We start from the raw sequence: 7,349 nt of genomic DNA, 5'->3' as shown, positions 1-7,349 counted from the left end.
AATTTTCAAACGTAGAAATCCAAATTTTTCGTTGGAGGAAAGAAAATGCCACAATGATTTGGGTTCTGCCGAAATTCTGGTGGCTTGGGAAGCAAACCTGCAAACCATACATGCAATCTCTGCTGGATTGCAGCCACCATGGTAGTGTTAGTTAGCATGATAAGCCAGCAACCAGAAGATGAGTCCCAAAATGAAACAGAATCCTTGCAATGCATGAATATTTGGAGTGCCTGGTTCAACTACCCAGCTTCCTTGGGGTTCACATGGCTGCAATCACTATTTCAATGAGGTCTGCAGCCATTCCAGCATAACCCTGAACACTAAACATGAGGTACTAGCTCAATACCTAAACCAACATAATGCTAGATAGCTTATCACCAGCAGGATTTCCCAGAATTCAAATGTAACATGGTGAAAGAGAAACCCTTAGAAATGGGATGCAAATGCCCCTTTCCCTAAAAACCCCAGGTATTTTCTCATGGCATGGAATATTTAGACACCACAACTCATGTAGGGAACCCAGGGCCCTGGACCAAGTGTCTCTAGTTTTCTGTTGTCCTCTTTTTGAAACAGCACCTTATGTAGTTGTTGAAAGAGGCCTTGAGATAAATTCGTAGCCCAAGATGGAGTGGAACTCCGAAGGATCCATCCACCTCAGCCCTCAGATTGCTGGGATTATAGGCATGAGCGACCATGCCAAGCATGTACACAGAGATTCTTACATAATTTGTGAAATCCCACTACTGGTCTATAGGTAGCTTGTGTGCTTCAGGCTTTAGGAATATGCCTCTCTTTGTTTTGGCTCCCCTTGTTGAGGTGTCCATTTCTATTGTGATAAGCTCCAAGGCCCCAGGCAAGGGGGTGGCTGCCCTTCCTCTGGTGTGTCCTTGGATGATTACTGCCCAGGTGAACAGGGTTCAAATATATTGGATCGTGTGCATTTGAAAAGGAAATGAGTAAAGATTCATGAGTTAATGTGGACATGCCAGGGAATGGAGGGGCCAAGATAGAGGCAAAACTTCAGGCCATGGGCTGAAGGCTGAGGCTTCTGTACCTCTAGCTTCTTGAATAGTGTTTACATGGGCCTGCTGAGCAATTCTGTGCTCTCAAATGTTATTTAACGAGTTTTGTTTTAATTTATTTTGTTTTTTCCTTTGGTTTTTTACATGGAAGGCACAGTACCATGGTTTGAAGAAGCTGGAGTGTCTTACCTAAGAGAAATTTGAAAAAAGGGACAATTCAGCAGCCAAGAATTTCTCAAATGCCCTTGGCGTTTTAAAAAATGTGACATAAATTTGAGTGTGTCATGTCCATGTCTCTTTACAAAAGATTTTACCTCCTATTCTATAGGAATTACTGTTTCTTTGAAAGGTCAACCTTCACTGAAATAAAGATAATCCCACCTTTCCTCATTCTTTTGAAACCACACCCTTTGTTATTTATATTTTCTTACGCAGAAACACTTGGAGATGACTACAGACAGAGTTTGCCATTGGTGGAATTTCCACGGAGACACATAAAGTAATACTGCAGAACTTCAAGTGAAGTGCACTGTCCCTTTATAATGGCAAGTCTGGGCAAACCTCTAGTAACTGAAAGTCTTAGAAAGTCTGAAAGTGAGTGAATGAAAATGGGCCTCTCCACATTTGGACAGGGCCTCTCCTGAAGCACACATTTGTGGAAAAATTAATTATGAGAGACGAATGAACTCCCAAAACGGAATGGAAATTTTCTTGTTTAGGCCTGGAACGTTATGGCCTGGAGCCCTGTGGTTCTAACTGGATGAGCAAAGTGTGAGCAGAGATCAAAGTAAAACACACACCATTTAGGGAACTCGATATTTAACCATGTGTCCAGAGTAGTGGCAAACTGAACTTGTGTCAATTTGCTCAAATCCTGTCTTCACAAGAAAGTAAATTCCAGAATGACCAATGACTAGAGGAGGACACATTTTAAAGGGCTTTTAAAAATTCCAACACTGAATTTATCCCAACACTGAATTTAGATAAAAAGTAGCAGAGTCTGTTAGTCTTTCAAGTTTTAATAGGAGAAACTTCTAACATGTAATAGCTGTTACATGAATACCTTCAGAGCTTTTGGAGAGGTCTAAATCACTATGAGTGAGGGCTTCCCTGACTCACAAATTTAAAAATAGTAAAACAAACAATTTGAAAAACCAATCAACCAATAAAATACAAACACTAAGTCCAAAGGGTTTCACTGGATTTAAAACCACTTATGGAATGCACAACTATTGAAGAGGCTTACTCTACATTCTGCTTTACTCAGGCCCCGTACATGAGCAACTGTGAAAGCAAAATTCAAAATGTAATGTGAACTGACCATTTCATTGGTGAAACCATGACCCAATAGACATTTTCTCTTTTGAAACTTCGTACATTATCCATATATGTTCTCAAAGGGAAGGAATACAAAGGATTTAGGCTGATTTTTTTTAGTATTTTGTGTTCCACCTGATTTATTTGAAGATCTCCTGTCCTGCATCCACTGCCCAATGCAGAAAGCCACACATATGACAACCAACATGAGAAATTCACTTCTACAGCCTGATTAAATCATCATGAGAATATAATTTTCCTTTCATCATCAAAGATTTTTACATCAGATTAATCCGCTCTCCTGGTTTCCCAGGTTTTTCCCTGGTTTTTGTACCTTGAAATGGGTGTGCACTCTTCTCAGTCTTGATCTCCATCTGCCCCCATATTTCCAAACATAGTCATCTGGGAAACATGTAAAGATGTTATTCAGGTCTTGTTTCATTGTTTTCAAGTATCTGCCCTTGAAATTCCTCTTCCACCTCTGTCTCTCATATTCAAAGCTGTATGCTTGCAGAGGATTTCTGCTGAGAAATTTTACAGAAAGCTCTTATACTGCAGGTGAATGATGCCAGCAAGTCTTGACTGAATAGCTTAGGGAACAGGACTCAGCCAAATGACTGACATGACAAGGGAAAACCGTATGCTCAAGGATAGGACATGGCAGAGATCATCTGCCAGGCCCCGGAATATTTCACATCCCATTGAAAGTACATCCATGTGTACATTGGCAAGCATTTCCATCCACAAATTCTGAGCAGTGAAGCCTTCAGAGAGAATATTGTGGCATACCAGCCCAAGAATATTCATACTATTTAAATCTTGCCCTACAAAGTCCTCTGTGCCACTGAGGTCTCCATGGCAACACCCAGCATTGTGACTCAGGTCTCCTACTGCACACTTGTATCCTAGAGCCTAAAGTCCAACTCACAATGGTGCTCAGCCAATCACAGCCCAGTGTGGTTGCCTGGTAACCACAAGCTTGTGGATTTCTGTGAACTGTTTCAGCCCAACTCTGCAGCTTTCCACCTCATACAACCACAGCCATTCCAATCATGCAGTATTTGATTAGCCTCTCTATGTTGCCTCAGAATTTTTTTTTACAGTTGTAGTGATCAAGAAAATTTGACATATTTCGAGAAGTGGAGGGAAGTAATTGGAAAACATTATTGGTATGTCTTAGGTTGTGGGAAGCCGCCTATGATGGCGCCCATTTCCTGCTTCCGGGTTCTTCCCGGCCTGAACAAGCCCGCCAAATTGTCATATCTGCCCAGTTACCCGTGACGCTAGCCTATCAGCTTGTTAGGCGCGCTTCTCTGTGATTGGATACTGCTTCCCCTTATAAGAGGTTGTTCCTGCCCCCAAAGGCAGAAGAGGAAGCAACGTTGAGGATGGCGAACCTTGTCAGGTCCGTTTCGCTGTACGCAATAAAGTTTGAGAGCTGATCCTGCTCGAGTTTGGTCTCCTGTCTCCCGCGGCTCCAGTCAACTGGTGGCCCGTATGGGGAAAAAGGTAAAAGACTCAGCGACGTGCCTCTTCGGCCGGGAGGTGCGATTGCTGTCGCCTGTGGTACGATGGAGGACCTGGCCCAATAACAACGGAAGGCCCCGAGCGCCTCTTCTCTTCACCCTGATCAGCTACGTGAGATACAGCGGTTCCCGGGACAGGTGAGTACTGGATCGCCTGGGTTGGGTGGACGCACCTAACAGATTTTGAGCGCCACACGGGTGGACGCCGGTCTTTTTTTTTTTTTTCCCCTTGTATTTGTTTCGCTTTCGCTTCGCCATTGTGGGCAACGCTGCTCGCAAACCCCTTGCTGACTCCCTAAGAGTCCTGCTGCGGACCCGAGGCATCTACATAAACCGGGTCACCCTTTCGAGATTTCTGGCCTGGTTTTGGCACACGGGCTCTCTAACCCTCCCGTCATGGGAGAAGTTAGGAGGGGATCGTGGATGCGCCCGAGAAGAGGGACGCTTGGATCCCATGGTTTTACCCCGGTGGGAACTGATTAGGGCTTGTCTGATGGACAAACAAACCCCCGGGCTTTGCTCAGCCTGACAGGCTCTTGACAAAGCTCGATCTGAATGCTCAGAGGAGCCCGGAGCCATTGCCGATTGTGGGTCTCCGGAAGACCCTCAGGGCTCTAATTCTGATTCTGATTTGGAAGGTTCAGAAGAGGAGGTTGTCTTCGCTAAACAGGACCCTCCTGCACAGCTTAAAGAGGAATTCAGGGCTCGGGAAGATAGAAAGGGGAACCAAACACCACCCTTCCCGAGCTACTCTGCCTTAGGGGAGGAGCTTAAGCCCTTCAGCCCTTTGGCAATATCAGGAAAAGATCTCCCGAGCCTAAAACAAATGCTAAGACAGCTGGTTTCCACCCTCAGAGCCGCTAATCTGCATATTGCCCCAGACAAGATCCAACAATCAGAGATAGCCCGATATTTAGGGACAAGGATCACCTCCTCTCAGGTATCACCATTAAAATTGGTCATCAGGCGCGATACTGTCCTAAGTTTAAATGACATGCAAAAATTAATTGGTGATATCAATTGGATCAAGCCATATTTGGCCTTACCTAATAGCAAGCTAAAACCCTTGTTTGACTTACTTAAGAGAGACCCTGACTTAAATTCACCTCGAAAGCTCACGCCGGAGGCCGAGACGGCACTACAAGCTGTGGAATGGGCCCTGACCACGGCTGCACTAAGGCGTACCAATCCAGAAAAGATCTTCGCCTTGTGCGTTCTCAAGACAGCTAGACAACCCACGGCTGTCATTTGGCAACAGGGACCCTTGCTTTGGGTCCATCCAAAAATGTCTCCTGCTAAGGCTATTGACCATTATCCAGATGCGGTCGCTTCCCTTTCTCTAGAGGGCATCTCACGAGCCATACAACATTTTGGGGTGCCTCCTTCCTCCCTACATGTGCCATACACAAGAGAACAAATTGAGACCTTAACAACATGTCTAGATTCCTGGGCGATTCTCCGGAGTACATTTCAAGGGACCATAGATAATCAATTTCCAAAAGACCCACTACTTCAGTTTATTACAGTACACCCTGTGATTTTTCCCAAGGTTACATCCGCATACCCCATAACTGGAGCTCCAATAATCTTCACGGATGGCTCCAAATCAGGCATAGGCGCGTATGTGGTCATGGGTCAAGAGCCAAAAACTATCCAATTTACTCCAGACCAACCCCAGGTGGTTGAGCTCCAGATAATACAGGAGGTCTTACGTCGCTTTCCAGGTGATGTTAACCTCCTGTCGGACTCCAAGTATGTGGTAAATGCTCTCCAAGTTCTGGAGACGGCGGGTCCCATTACAGTAGCCTCCATATTCCTAGGTATTCAACATCAGCTCAAAAGTGTTCACATATCAGAGCCCATACTAATTTACCTGGGCCCTTGGCAGAGGGCAATGCCTTGGCAGACTCGGCCACGCGCCCAATATGGGTCTTCACCTTTCCCAACCCTCTGGAAGCAGCCCAAAAATTCCATTCTCAGTTCCATGTTAATGCCCGCACCCTTGTGGCACGCTTTAACATCATGAGAGCACAGGCACGAGACATAGTACGACATTGTCCGGCCTGTGTGATCTCTTCACCCCAACAATCTATTAGCATTAACCCAAGAGGACTTCGCCCAAATCATATTTGGCAAATGGATGTTACACACATCCCAAAATTCGGAAAACTTAAATACGTTCATGTTTCGGTAGATACCGCCTCCCAGGTTATGTTTGCCTCGGCAGAACCCGGAGAAAGGGCCACCCATGCTATTAATCATTGTCTTGCAGCCTGGGCTGCTTGGGGAAAGCCCAATATATTAAAAACAGACAATGGTCCTGCTTACACCAGCAAAACTTTTGTAACATTCTGTCAACAAATGGATGTTGTCCTTAAGCATGGCATTCCATATAACCCTCAAGGACAAGGCATCATTGAACGGGCACATCGGACACTCAAGGGTGTCTTACAAAAGCAAAAAGAGGGGATAGGCCATGGCCTAACGCTCAAAGGAAGAATATCATTGGCACTCTTTACCATAATCATTCCCCTGCCATGGAACATAGCAATCCGTCCCCAACCGACAAAGGGCTGGTTAGATGGAAAGATGTCCTTACAGGACAATGGATGGGCCCGGATCCAGTGGTTAGTTGGACCCGAGGTTCGGTTTGTGTCTTTCCACAGGAACCAGGTCGCGAGCCGCTGTGGGTCCCGGAAAGATTGACGTGAGCAGTAAACTCCCCACCAGTTCCTGATAAAGCACAGGAGGATAAGCCCACGGACACAAGTCAACTCAACCCTTCTGGGACCGACGCTCAGCGCCTGAGACCATCTACAAACTAAAATGTCTGGTTTGGAGTTTTTTCTATTCTGTGGGTTCCTATTAATCACCCCTGTTCGCACAAATTTGACCAACACTGTTAAAAATATGACAGCTTGGCAGGCCAGCAGGCCGCCGCATATCTCCTTCACATTGCAGAACATCAGCTATAAGAGCTGAGTGGGCAAGCCAATGACGGGTAAGACGGGAAAAGCCCTCCCGGTCAACCTAAGACAGGCTCCACTCAGATATACATGACCTATAAGGCCAGGGGTCCCTTCTGGAGTCAAATTATTGGCATTGAGATGCGAGACCAAGGGTACTGCAGTGCCATCCGCCTCAAAGGTTGGGGGGAAGGCAGGAATGAATGTCTATATGCATCCAGGTTCGGTTCACAAAAGCCTGGCCCTGCGAAAAAATGAACCACTCACCTTGAGCATGGTCCTGGCGCAAGGATATGCACAAAACAGGGTGATACACAGCAGGGTATAGACCTCTACATTCTCTCATGCCTCGGCCTACAAGGTAGGCCCACTTCTAGGTGTCTAACAGCAACAAGGTCATAGACACCTTGGAGGGACCCACAGACCATCCTATTTTAATAAATAAAAAAGGGGGAGATGTGGGAAGCCGCCTATGATGGCGCCCATTTCCTGCTTCCGGGTTCTTCCTGGCCTGAACA

This window comes from Cavia porcellus, unplaced genomic scaffold, assembly GCF_034190915.1.
Source record: "Cavia porcellus strain 051 isolate PalLab524CR breed Dunkin Hartley unplaced genomic scaffold, mCavPor4.1 scaffold_36, whole genome shotgun sequence".
Classification (NCBI taxonomy): domain Eukaryota; kingdom Metazoa; phylum Chordata; class Mammalia; order Rodentia; family Caviidae; genus Cavia; species Cavia porcellus.
The sequence above is the reverse complement of the archived record's forward strand: the minus strand, read 5'-3'. Positions refer to the sequence as shown.